The sequence below is a fragment of the Kogia breviceps genome, chromosome X, assembly GCF_026419965.1.
Source record: "Kogia breviceps isolate mKogBre1 chromosome X, mKogBre1 haplotype 1, whole genome shotgun sequence".
Classification (NCBI taxonomy): Eukaryota; Metazoa; Chordata; class Mammalia; order Artiodactyla; family Physeteridae; genus Kogia; species Kogia breviceps.
This window is the reverse complement of record NC_081330.1, coordinates 54362275-54376116: the sequence shown is the minus strand read 5'-3', so window position 1 is coordinate 54376116 and position 13842 is coordinate 54362275.

Below are 13842 nucleotides of genomic sequence, written 5' to 3'. Positions count from 1 at the left end.
ATAGGTTTGGGGTCGTCGTGTCTCCCTTGTCATTTGTTTCTATGTATTTTTTGATTTCCTCTTTGATTTCTTCAGTGATCACTTCATTATTAAGTAGTGTATTGTTTAGCTTCCATGTGTTTGTATTTTTTACAGATCTTTTCCTGTGATTCATATCTAGTCTCATAGTGTTGTGGTCAGAAAAGATACTTGATACTATTTCAGTTTTCTTAAATTTACCAAGGCTAGATTTGTGACCCAAGATATGATCTATCCTGAACAATGTTCCATGAACACTTGAGAAAAATGTGTTTGTTTGTTTTTTTTTTTTTTTTTACATGGATGGTCCTATAAATACCAATGAAGTACATCTTGTTTAATATATCATTTAAAACGTGTGTTTACTTGTTTATTTTCATTTTGGATGATCTGTCCATTGGTGAAAGTGGGATGTTAAAGTCCCCTACTATGATTGTGTTACTGTTGATTTTTCCTTTTATTGCTGTTAGTATTTGCCTTATGTATTGAGGTGCTCCTATGTTGGGTGCATAAATATTTTCAATTGTTATATCTTCTTCATGGATCGATTCCTTGATCATTATGTAGTGTCCTTCTTTGTCTCTTGTAATAGTCTTTATTTTAAAGTCAATTTTGTCAAATATGAGAACTGCTACTCAAACTTTCTTCTGATATCCATTTGCATGGAACATCATTTTTCCATCCCCTCACTTTCAGTCTGCATGTGTCCCTAGGTCTGAAGTGAGTCTCTTGTAGACAGCATATATATGGGTCTTGTTTTGTATCCATTCAGCCAGTCTGTGTCTTTTGGTGGGAGCATTTAATCCATTTACATTTAAGGTAATTATCAATATGTATGTTCCTATTCCCACTTACTTAATTGTTTCGGGTTTGTTCCTGTAGGTTTTTTTCCTTCTATTGTGTTTCTTGCCTAGAGAAGTTCCTTTAGCATTTGTTGTAAAGCTGGTTTGGTGGTAGTTAACTCTCTCAGGTTTTGCTTGTTTGTAGGTGTTTTAATTTCTCCATCAAATCTGAATGAGATCCTTGCTGGGTAGAGTAATCTTGGTTGTAGGTTTTTTTCCTTCATCACTTTAAATATGTCCTGCCACTCCCTTCTGGCTTGCAGAGTTCCTGCTGAAAGATCAGCTCTTAACCTTGTGGGGATTCCCTTGTGTGTTATTTGTTGTTTTTCAATTGCTGCTTTTCATATGTTTTCTTTGTATTTAATTTTGGACAGTTTGATTATTATGTCTCTTGGCATGTTTATCCTTGGATTTATCCTGTATGGTGCTCTCTGGGCTTCCTGGACTTGATTACTATTTCCTTCCCCATATTAGGAAAGTTTTCAGCTATAACCTCTTCAAATATTTTCTCAGTCCCTTTCTTTTTATCTTCTTCTGGGACCCCTATAATTTGAATGTTGGTGCGTTTAATGTTGTCCCAGAGGTCTCTGAAACTGTCCTCAGTGCTTTTCATTCTTTTTTCTTTATTCTTCTCTGCAGTAGTTATTTAAACTATTTAATCTTCAAAGTCACTTATCCGTTCTTCTGCCTCAGTTATTCTGCTATTGATCCCATGTAGAGTATTTTAAATTTCATTTATTATGTGCTTCATCATTGTTTTCTTCCTCTTTAGTTCTTCTAGGTCCTTGTTAAATATTCCTTGCACTTTGTCTATTCTTTTTCCATGATTTTGGATAATCTTTACTATCATTATTCTGAATCATTTTTCAGGTAGAATGCCTATTTCCTCTTCATGTTAGGTCTGGTGGGTTTTTACCTTGTTCCTTCTTCTGCTGTGTGTTTTTCTGTCTTTTAATTTTACTTACTTTATTGTGTTTGGGGTCTCCTTTTTCCAGGCTGGAGTTTCATAGTTCCTGTTGTTTTTGGTGTCTGTCCCCAGTGGCTAAGGTTGGTTCAGTGGGTTGAGTACGTTTCCTTGTTGAGGGTACTACTGCCTGTGTTCTGGTTGCTGAGCCTGGATCTTGTATTTCTGGTGGGCAGATCCACATCTGGTGGTGTGTTTTGGGGTATCTGTAGCCTTATTATGATATTAGGCAATGTGTCTGCTAATGGATGGGGCTGTGTTCCTGCCTTGCTAGTTGTTGGGCATAGGGTTTCCAGCACTGTATCTTGCTCGTCATTGAGTGAAGCTGGGTCTTGGTATTGAGATGGAGATCTCTGGGAGATTTTAGCCATTTGATATTATATGGAGCTGAGAGGTCTCTTATGGACCAGTGTCCTGAAGTTGGTTCTCCCACCCCAGAGACACAGCCCTGTTTCCTGGCTGGAGCACCAAGTGCCTTTCATCCACACAGCTCAGAATAAGATGGAGAAAAAATAGAAAGGAAAGAAAGAAAAGAGGGAAGGAAGGAGGAAGGAAGAAAGCAATAAAGGAAGGAAGAATGGAAGAAAAGAAGGAAGGAAGGAAGTATGGAAGAAAGGAATGAAGGAAAGAAGGAAGGAAGAAAGGAAGGAAGAAAGTTAGAAAGAAAGGAAAGAAAAAAGGAAGAAAGGAAGGAAGAAAGAGAAAGGAAGAAAGAAAGAAAATAAAATAAAGTAGGATAAAATAAAGATATTAAAGTAAAACATAATTCTTAAGAAGAAAAATTATTAAAAATAAAAAATAAAAAAATTAAAGTGACAGTCAGAACCCTAGGACAAATGGTGCAAGCAAGGCTATACAGACAAAATCTCACACAGAAGGATACACATACACACTCACATAAAGAGAAAACGGGGAGAAAAATAATATGTCTTGCTCCCAAAGTCCACATCCTCTATTTGGGATGATTTGTTGTCTATTCAGGTATTCCACAGATGCTGGGTACATCAAGTTGATTGCTGAGATTTAATCTGCTGCTTCTGAGGCTCCTGGGAGTGATGTCCCTTTCTCTTCTTTGTTTGCAGAGCTACAGGGGTTCAGCTTTGGATTGGGCCCCACCTCTGTGTGTAGGTCTCCTGATGGCTTCTGCTTTTTGCTCAGACAGGACAGGGTTAAAGGAGCAGTTGATTTGGGGGCTCTGGCTCACTCAGGCTGGGGAGAGTGAGGGTTATGGATGTGGGGCAAGCCTGCAGTGGCAGAGCCTGGCGTGACATTGCACAAGCCTGAGGAACGCTGTGTGTTCTCCTGGGGAAGTTGTTCCTGGATCGCCGGACACTGGCAGTGGAGGGGTGCACAGGCTCCTGGGAGGGGAGGTGTGGAGAGTGACCTGTGCTCGCACAGAGGCTTCTTGGTGGTGGCACCAGCAGCCTTAGGGTCACATGCCCGTCTCTGGTGTCCCTGCTGATAGCCACAGCTCACGCCTGTTTCTGAAGCTCCTTTAAACAGCGTGCTTAATCCCCTCTCCTCTCACACCAGGAAGCAAAGAGGGAAGAAAAAGTCTCTTGCCACTTTGGCAGGTCCAGATTTCTCCCCGACTGCCTACCGGCTAGCCATGGTGCACTAACGCCTTCAGGCTGTGTTAATGCAGCCAACCCCAATCCTCTCCTGGCTTCTGACCTAAGCCCAAGCTTCAGCTCCCAACCCCCACCTGTCCCAGCTGATGAGCAGACACGCCTCTTGGACTGGTAACTTCTGGTCAGCACTGATCCTCTGCGTGAATCTGTCTGCTTTGTCCTCCACATCCTGTTACTGCACTGTCCTCCATTGCTCTGAAGCTTCTCCCTCTGCCACCCGCAGTCTCTGCCCATGAAGGGGCTTCTAGTGTGTGGAAACCTTTCCTCCTTCACAGCTCCCTCTCACTGGCAGGTCCTGTCCCTACTCTTTTGTCTCCATTTATTCTTTTTTCTTTTATACTACCCAGGTACGTGGGGAGTTTCTTGCCTTTTGGGAGGCCTGAGGTCTTCTGCCAGCACTCAGTGGGTGTTCTCTAGGAGCAGTTCCACGTGAAGATGTATTTCTGATGTATCTGTGGGCAGGAAGGTGATCTCCACATCTTACTCTTCCACCAACTTCTCTGTTTTGTAACTATTTTACTTTTGGTTATTTGTATTGTTCTGCTCTTTCTGTTTTTTTTTTGTCACACAACACAGCTTGTGAAGTCTTGGTTCCCAGGTCAGGGGTCAGGTCTGAGCGCCTGTGCTGGGAGTACTGAGTCCAGGCCACCGGACTAACAGAGAACTACATGGCCCACGGAATATTAATCAGTGTGAGGTCTCCCAGAGGTCCTCATCTCAGCACAAAGACATGAATCCACTCAACTGCCTTCAAATTCCAACACTGGAAGCCTCAGGCCAAACAACCAGTAAGAGAAGGACACAGTCCCACCCATCAAAAGAAATGAGACAACAAAATAAAAATCTGTTATAGACAATGGAGCCATGTAAAAACCTTCAAGATCAAATAAATGAAGAGAAAATAAGCAGCCTACCCGAAAAAGAATTCAGAGTAATGATAGTAAAGATGATCCAAATTCTCGGAATTTGGAGACATGGATTGATAAACTACAAGAAATGTTTAATAAGGACGTAGAAGAACTAAAGAACAAACAAACAGTGATGAACAACACAATAACTGAAATGAAAAATAAACTTGAAGGAAACAATTTCAGAATAACTGAAGCACAGGAACGAATAAGTGATCTGGACAGTAAGATGGTGGAAATAACTGTCACAAAGCAGAATAAAGACAAAATAATGAAAAAGATTGAGGACAGTCTCAGAGACCTCTGGAACAATATTAAACACATCAACATTCGAATTATAGGGGTCCCAGAAGCAGAAAATAAAATAAAATAAACGTGTATGAGAAAATATTTGAAGAGATTATTTTCAAAAACTTCCTTAACATGGGAAAAGAAATAGCCACCCAAGTCCAGTAAGCACAGAGAGTCTCACACATGATAAACACAAGGAAAAAAATGCTGAGACACATATTAAGCAAACTAACAAACATTAAGCTCAAATAAAAAAATATTAAAAGCAGCAAGGGAAAAGAAACAAATAACATACATGGTAATCCCCCTAAGGTTATAAGCTCACTTCTTAGCAGAAACTCTGCAGGACAGAAGGGAGTGGCAGGATATATTTAAGTAATGAAAGAGAAAAACCTACAACCAAGATTACTTTATCCAGCAAGGAATTCATTCAGATTCAACAGAGAAATCAAAAGCTTTACAGAAAAGAAAAAGCTGAGAGAATTCAACACCACCAAACCAGCTCTACAACAAATGCTAAAGGAACTTCTCTAAGTGGGAAACACAAGAAAAGAAAAGGACCTACAAAATCAAACCCAAAACAATTAAGAAAATGGTAAAAGGAACATACATATTGATAATTAACTTAAATATAAATGGATAAAATGCTCCAACCAAAAGACAAAGACTGGCTGAATGGATACAAAAGCAAGACCATATACATGCTGTCTTCATGACACCCACTTTAGACCTAGGGACACATACAGACTGAAAGTGAGGGGATGGAAAAAGGTATTCTATGCAAATGGAAATCAGAAGAAAGCTGGAGTAGCAATACTCACATCAGATAAACTAGACTTTAAAAGAAAGACACTATATAATCTTCAACAAATTTATACAAGAAGAAGTTATATCAATTGTAAATATATATGCACCCCAAATAGGACCACCTCAATGTACAAAGAAAATGCTAACAGGCATAAAAGGGGAAATTGATGGTAACACAATAATAGTGGTGGACATTAACACCCCACTTACACCAATGGCCAGGTAATCCAGACAAAATAAATAAGGAAACACAAGCTTTAAATGACACAATAGACCAGAAAGACTTAATTGATATTTATAGGACATTCCATCTGAAAACACAAGATTCCAGTCTCTTCTCAAGTACACACATAACATTCTACAAGATAGATCACATGTTGGTTCACAAATCAAGCCTCAGTAAATTTAAGAAATTTGAAATCATATCAAGCATCTTTTCTGAACACAACACTATGAGATTAGAAATCAATTACAGGAAAAAAATTGTAAAAACACAAACACATGGAGGCTAAACAATATGCTAAAAAATAACCAAGAAATCATAGAAATAATCAAAGAGGAAATCAAAATATAAAAACAAACAACAAAAAAAAAATGGAGGGGAGCGAGAAGATGGCAGAAGAGTAAGACGCGGGGATCACCTTCCTCCTCACAGATACATCAGAAATACATCTACACGTGGAACTTCTCCTATAGAACACTCACCGAACATGGGCAGAAGACCTCAGACCTCCCAAAAGGCAAGAAACTCCCCACGTACCTGGGTAGGGCAAAAGAAAAAAGAATAAACAGAGAAAAAAGAATAGGGATGGGACCTGCACCAGTGAGAGGGAGCTGTGAAGGAGGAAGGGTTCCCACACACTAGAAGCCCCTTAGCAGGTGGAGACTGCGGGTGGCGGAGGGGGAAAGCTTCAGAGCCGAGGAGGAGAGCACAGCAACAGGGTACAGAGGGCAAAGCGGAGAGATTCCCACAGAGGATCCATGCCGACCATCACTCACCAGCCTGAGAGGCTTGTCTGCTCACCTGCTGGGGTGGGCGGGGATGGGAGCCGAGCCTCAGGCTTCAGTTGGATCCCAGGGAAAGGTCTGGAGTTGGCAGAGTGAAAACAGCCTGAAGGGGTTAGTGCACCACAGCTAGCCAGGAGGGAGTCCAGTTGAAGTCTGGAGCTACTGAAGAGGCAAGAGACCTTTTCTTCCCTCTTTGCCTCCTGGTGCGGAAGGAGAGGGGTTTAAGTGCACCACTTAAAGGAGCTCCAGAAGTGGGCGCGGAGCTACTGAAGAGACAATAGACTTTTTCTTGCCTCTTCGCTTCCTGGGGCACGAGGAGAGGGGAATAAGGGCACCACGTAAAGGAGCTCCAAAAACGGGTGTGAGCCACGGCTGTCGGCACAGACAACAGAGACGGGTGTGGGACATTAGGGTTGCTACTGCCGCCACCAAGAGGCCTGTGTGGAGTGCAGGTCACTCTCCACACCGCCCCTTCTGGGAGCCTGTGCAGCCTGGCACTGCTGGGGTCCCGGGATCCATGGACAGCTTCCCTGGGAAAATGTATGGTGCGCCTTGGGCCGGTGCAGTGTAACGCTGGCCTATGACATCGCAGGCTCGCTCCGCATCCATGCCCCTCCCTCCCCCATGGCCTGTGCCAGAGCCCCTGAATCAGCTGCTCCTTTAACCCCATCCTGTCTGAGCGAAGGGCAGACGCCCTCGGACGACCTACACGCAGAGGCAGGGCCAAGTCCAAAGCTAAACCCCAGGAGCTGTGCGAACAAAGAGGAGAGGGGGAGGTTTCTCCCCACAGCCTCAAAAGCAGTGGATTAAAGCTCCACAGTCAACTTGAAGTGCCCTGCATCTGTGGAAAACCTGAATAGACAGCAAAATATTCCAAGTTGAGGAGGTGCAATTGGGGAGCAAGATATACTATTATTTTCCACTTTTTTTCTTTTTGTGAGTGTGTATGTGTGTGCTGCTGTGTGAGATTTTGTCTGTATAGCTTTGTTTTCACCATTTGTCCTAGGGTTAGAATGACCCATTTTTTTTTTTCTTTAATAGAAATTTTTCTTCTTAATAATTATTTTTTATTTTAATAACTATATTTATCCTACTTTATTTTGTCTTCTCCCTTTCTTTCTTCCTTTCTTCCCTACTTCCCTCCTTCCATCCTTCCTTCCTCCCTTCCTTCCTCCCTTCCTTCCTTTCTTCCTTCCTCCCTTCCTTTCATCCTCCCTCTCTTCCTTTCTTCCTTCCTTTCTTCCCTCCCTTCCTCCTTCCTTCCTTCCTTCCTTTCTTTCCTTTCTATTTTTTCTCCCTTTATTTTGTGCCATGTGGATTAAAGGCTCTTGGCGCTCCAGCCAGGTGACAGGGCTGTGTCTCTGAGGTGGGAGAACCAACCTCAGGACACTGGTCCACAAGAGACCTCCTAGCTCTACGCAATATCAAATGGTGAAATTCTCCCAGAGATGTCCATCAGAACATCAAGACCCAGCTTCACTCAAGGACCAGCAATGAACAGTGCTGGACACCCTATGCTCAACAAAGAGCAAGACAGGTCTACAGCCCCATCCATTAGCAGAGAAGCTGCCTAAAATCAAAATTAGGCAACCAACATCCCCATACACACCACCAGACGTGGACCTGCTCACCAGAAAGACAAGATCCAGCCTCATCCACCAGAACAGAGGCACTAGTCCCCCCAAACAGGAAACCTGCTCAACGCACTGAACCAACCTCAGCCACTGGGGACAGCCACCAAAAACAGAGAGAACTATGAACCTGCAGCCTGCAAAAAGGAGACCCCAAACACAGTAAGATAAGCAAAATGAGAAGACAGAAAAACACACAGCAAATGAAGGAGCAAGATAAAAACACACCAGACCTAACAAATGAAGAGGTAATAGCCAGCCTACCTGAAAAGGAATTCAGAATAATGATAGTAAAGATGATTCAAAATCTTAGAAATAGAATAGACAAATTGCAAGAAACAGTTAACAAGGACCTAGAAGAAATAAAGAGGAAGCAAGTAACGATGAGCAACACAATAAATGAAATGAAAAATACTCTAGATGGGATCAATAGCAGAATAACTGAGGAAGAAGGACGTATAAGTGACCTGGAAGATAAAATAGTGGAAATAACTACTGCAGAGCACAAAAAATAAAAAAGAATGAAAAGAACTGAGGACAGTCTCAGAGATCTCTGGGACAATGTTAAACGCACCAACACTCAAATTATAGGGGTCCCAGAAGAAGAAGAGAAAAAGAAAGGGACTGAGAAAATATTTGAAGAGATTATAGTGGGAAACTTCCCTAATATAGGAAAGGAAGTAGTCAATCAAGTCCAGGAAGCACAGAGAGTCCCATACAGGATAAACCCAAGGATAAACATGCCAAGACACATAATAATCAACCTGTCCAGAATTAAATACAAAGAAAACATATTAAAAGCAGGCAAGGGAAAAACAACAAATAACACACAAGGGAATCCCCATAAGGTTAACATCTGATCTTTCAGCAGAAGCTCTACAAACCAGAAGGGGGTGGCAGGACATATTTAAAGTGATGAAGGAAAAAAACCTACAGCCAAGATTACTCTACCCAGCAAGGATCTCATTCAGATTTGATAGAGAAATTAAAACCTTTACAGACAAGCAAAAGCCGAGAGAGTTCAGCACCATCAAACCAGCTCTACAACAAATGCTAAAGGAACTTCTCTAAGCAAGAAACACAAGAGAAGGAAAAGACCGACAAGAACAACCCGAAACAATTAAGTAAATAGTAATAGGAACACACATATCGATAATTACCTTAAATGTACAGGGATTAAATGCTCCCACTAAAAGACACAGACTGCCTGAATGGATACAAAAACAGAACCCATACATATGCTGTCTACAAGAGACCCACTTCAAACCTAGGGATACTTACAGACTGAAAGTGAGGGGATGGAAAAAGATATTCCATACAAATGGAAATCAGAAGAAAGCTGGAGTAGCAATTCTCATATCAGACAAAATAGACTTTAAAATAAAGACTATTACAAGAGACAAAGAAGGACACTACATAATGATCAAGGGATCGATCCATGAAGAAAATATAATGATTGTAAATATTTATGCACCCAACATAGGAGTACCTCAATACATAAGGCAAATACTAACAGCAATAAAAGGGGAAATCAACAGTAACACAATCATAGGAGGGAACTTTAACACCCCACTTTCACCAATGGACAGATCATCCAAAATGAAAATAAATAAGGAAACACAAGCTTTAAATGATTCATTACACAGGATGGACTTACTTGATATTTATAGGACATTCCAACCTAAAACAAGAGAATACACATTTTTCTCAAGTGCTCATGGAACATTTTCCAGGATAGATCATATCTTGGGTCACAAATCTAACCTTGGCAAATTTAAGAAAATTGAAATCATATCAAGTATCTTTCCTGACCACAACACTACGAGACTAGATATGAATTACAGGAAAAGATCTGTAAAAAATACAAACACATGGAGGCTAAACAATACACTAGTTAAAAATGAAGTGATCACTGAAGAAATCAAAGAGGAAATCAAAAAATACTTAGAAACAAATGACAATGGAGACACGATGACCCAAAACGTATGGGATACAGTAAAAGCAGTTCTAAGAGGGAAGTTTATAGCAATACAATCATACCTTAAGAAACAGGAAACATCTCGAATAAACAACCTAACTTTGCACCTAAAGCAATTAGAGAAGGAAGAACAAAAAACCCCCAAATTTAGCAGGAGGAAAGAAATAATAAAGATAAGATCAAAAATAAATGAAAAAGAAATGAAGGAAACAATAGCAAAGATCAATAAAAGTAAAAGCTGTTTCTTTGAGACGATAAATAAAATGGATAAACCATTAGCCAGACTCATCAAGAAAAAAGGGAGAAGACTCAAACCAATAGCATTAGAAATGAAAAAGGAGATGTAACAACTGACACTGCAGAAATACAAAAGATTATTACAGATTATTACAAGCAACTCTATGCTAATAAAATGGACAACCAGGAAGAAATGGACAAATTCTTAGAAATGCACAACCTGCCAAGACTGAACCAGGAAGAAATAGAAAATATGAACAGACCAATCACAACCCCTGAAATTGAAACTGTGACTAAAAATCTTCCAACAAACAAAAGGCCAGGACCAGATGGCTTCACAGGTGAATTCTATCAAACATTTAGAGAAGAGGTAACACCTATCCTTCTCAAACTCTTCCAAAAGATAGCAGAGGGAGGAACACTCCCAAACTCATTCTATGAGGCCACCATCACCCTGATACCAGAACCAGACAAAGACGTCACAAAGAAAGAAAACTACAGGCCAATATCACTGATGAACATAGATGCAAAAATCCTCAACAAAGTATTAGCAAACAGAATCCAACAGCACATTAAAAGGATCATACACCATGATCAAGTGGGGTTTATTCCAGGAATGCAAGGATTCTTCAATATACGCAAACCAATCAATGTGATACACCATATCAACACACTGAAGGAGAAAAACCATATGGTCATCTCAATAGATGCAGAGAAAGCTTTTGACAAAATTCAACACCCATTTATGATAAAAACACTGCAGAAAGTAGGCATACAGGGAACTTTCCTCAACATAATAAAGGCCATATATGACAAACCAACAGCCAGCATTGTTCTCAATGGTGAAAAACTGAAACCATTTCCACTAAGATCAGGAACAAGACAAGGTTGCCCACTCTCACCACTCTTATTCAACCTAGTTTTGGAAGTTCTAGCCAAAGCAATCAGAGAAAAAAAAGAAGTAAACGGAATCCAAATAGGAAAAGAAGTAAAGCTGTCACTGTTTGCAGATGACATGATACTAAACATAGAGAATCCTATAGATGCTACCAGAAAACTACTAGATATAATCAATGAATTTGGTAAAGTAGTAGGATACAAAATTAATGCACAGAAATCTCTGGCATTCTTATACACTAATGATGAAAAATCTGAGAGGGAAATTAAGAAAACACTTCCATTTACCACTGCAACAAAAAGAATAAAATATCTGCGAATAAACCTACCTGAGGAGACAAAAGACTTGTATGCAGAAAACTATAAGACATTGATGAAAGAAATTAAAGATGATACAAATAGGTGGAGAAATATACCATGTTCTTGGATTGGAAGAATCAACATTGTGAAAATGACTCTATTACCCAAAGCAATCTACAGATTCAATGCATTCCCTATCAAATTATCACTGGCATTTTTTACAGAACTAGAAAAAAAATTTCACAATTTGTATGGAAACACAAAAGACCCCAAATAGCCAAAGCAATCTTGAGAACGAAAAATGGAGCTGAAGGAATCAGGCTCCCTGACTTCAGACTCTACTACAAGGCTACAGTAATCAAGACAGTATGGGACTGGCACAAAAACAGAAATATAGATCAATGGAACAGGATAGAAAGCCCAGAGATAAACCCACACACATATGGTCACCTTTTCTTTGATAAAGGAGGGAAGGATATACAGTGGAGAAATGACAGACTCTTCAGTTAGTGGTCCTGGAAAAACTGGACAGCTACGTGTAAAAGTATGAAATTAGAACACTCCCTAGCACCACACACAAAAATAAACTCAAAATGTGTTAAAAATTTAAATGTAAGACCAGACACTATGAAACGCTTAGAGGAAAACATAGGCAGAACACTCTGACATAAATCAGAGCAAGATCCTTTTTGACCCATCTCCTTGAAAAATGGAAATAAAAACATATATAAACAAATGGAACCTAATGAAACTTAAAAGCTTTTGCACAGCAAAGGATACCATAAACAAGACCAAAAGACAACCCTCAGAATGGGAGAAAATATTTTCAAATGAAGCAACTGACAAAGGATTAATCTCCAAAAATTATACGCAACACATGCAGCTCAATAACAAAAAAAACAAACAACCCGGGCTTCCCTGGTGGCGCTGTGGTTGAGAATCCACCTGCCGATGCAGGCCACACGGGTTCCTGCCCCGGTCTGTGAAGATCCCACATGCAGCGGAGCGGCTGGGCCCGTGAGTCATGGCCACTGAGACTGCGTATCCAGTACCTGTGCTCCTCAAAGGGAGAGGCCACAACAGTGAGAGGCCCACGTGCCGCAAAAAACAAAAAACGAACAAACAAAAAAAACCAAACAACCCAATCCAACAATGGGCGGAAGAACTAAATAGACCTTTCTCCAAAGAATATATACAGATTGCTAACAAACACATGAAAGAATGCTCAACATCATTAATCATTAGAGAAATGCAAATCAAAACTACAATGAGATATCATCTCACACCGGTCAGATTGGCCATCATCAAAAACTCTAGAAACACTAAATGCTGGAGAGGGTGTGGAGAAAAGGAAACCCTCTTGCACTGCTGGTGGGAATGTAAATTGATACAGCCACCATGGAGAACAGTATGGAGGTTCCTTAAAAAACTACAAATAGAACAACCATAAGACCCAGCAATCCCACTACTGGGCATATACCCTGAGAAAACCATAATTCAAAAAGAACCATGTATCAAAATGTTCATTGCAGCTCTATTTACGATAGCCAGGACATGGAAGCAACCTAAGTGTCCATCAACAGATGAATGGATAAAGAAGATGTGGAACATATATACAATGGAATATTACTCAGCCATAAAAAGAAATGCAACTGAGTTATCTGTAATGAGGTGGATAGACCTGAAGTCTGTCATACAGAGTGAAGTAAGTCAGAAGGACAAAAACAAATACCATATACTAACACACATATATGGACTCTAAGAAAAGAAAAATGTCATGAAGAGATTAGTGGTAGGACGGGAATAAAACACAGACTTACTAGAGCATGGACTTGAGGATATGGGGAAGGGGATGGGTAAGTTGTGACGAAGTGAGAGAGTGGCAGGGACATATATACACTACCAAATGTAAATTAGATAGCTATTGGGAAGCTGCTGCATACTACAGGGGGATCACCTCTGTGCTTTGTGACCACCTAGAGGGGTGGGATATGGAGGGTAGGAGAGAGGGTGATGCAAGAGGGAAGAGATATGGGAACATATGTATATGTATAACTGCTTCACTTTGTTGTAAAGGAGAAACTAACCCACTATTGTAAAAGAGTTATATTCAAATAAAGATGTTAAAAAAAAAAACAAAACAAAACATAAAGTTTGAAGTCAACGCCAGAAGCCATCAAGAAAACACCACTGATATGTCCATCAACAGATGACTGCATAAAGACGAAGCAGTGCATATATACAATGGACTACTACTCAGCCATAAAAAAGAATGAAATAATGCCATTTGTGTAATATGGATGCAACTATAGATTATCATGCTAAGTGAA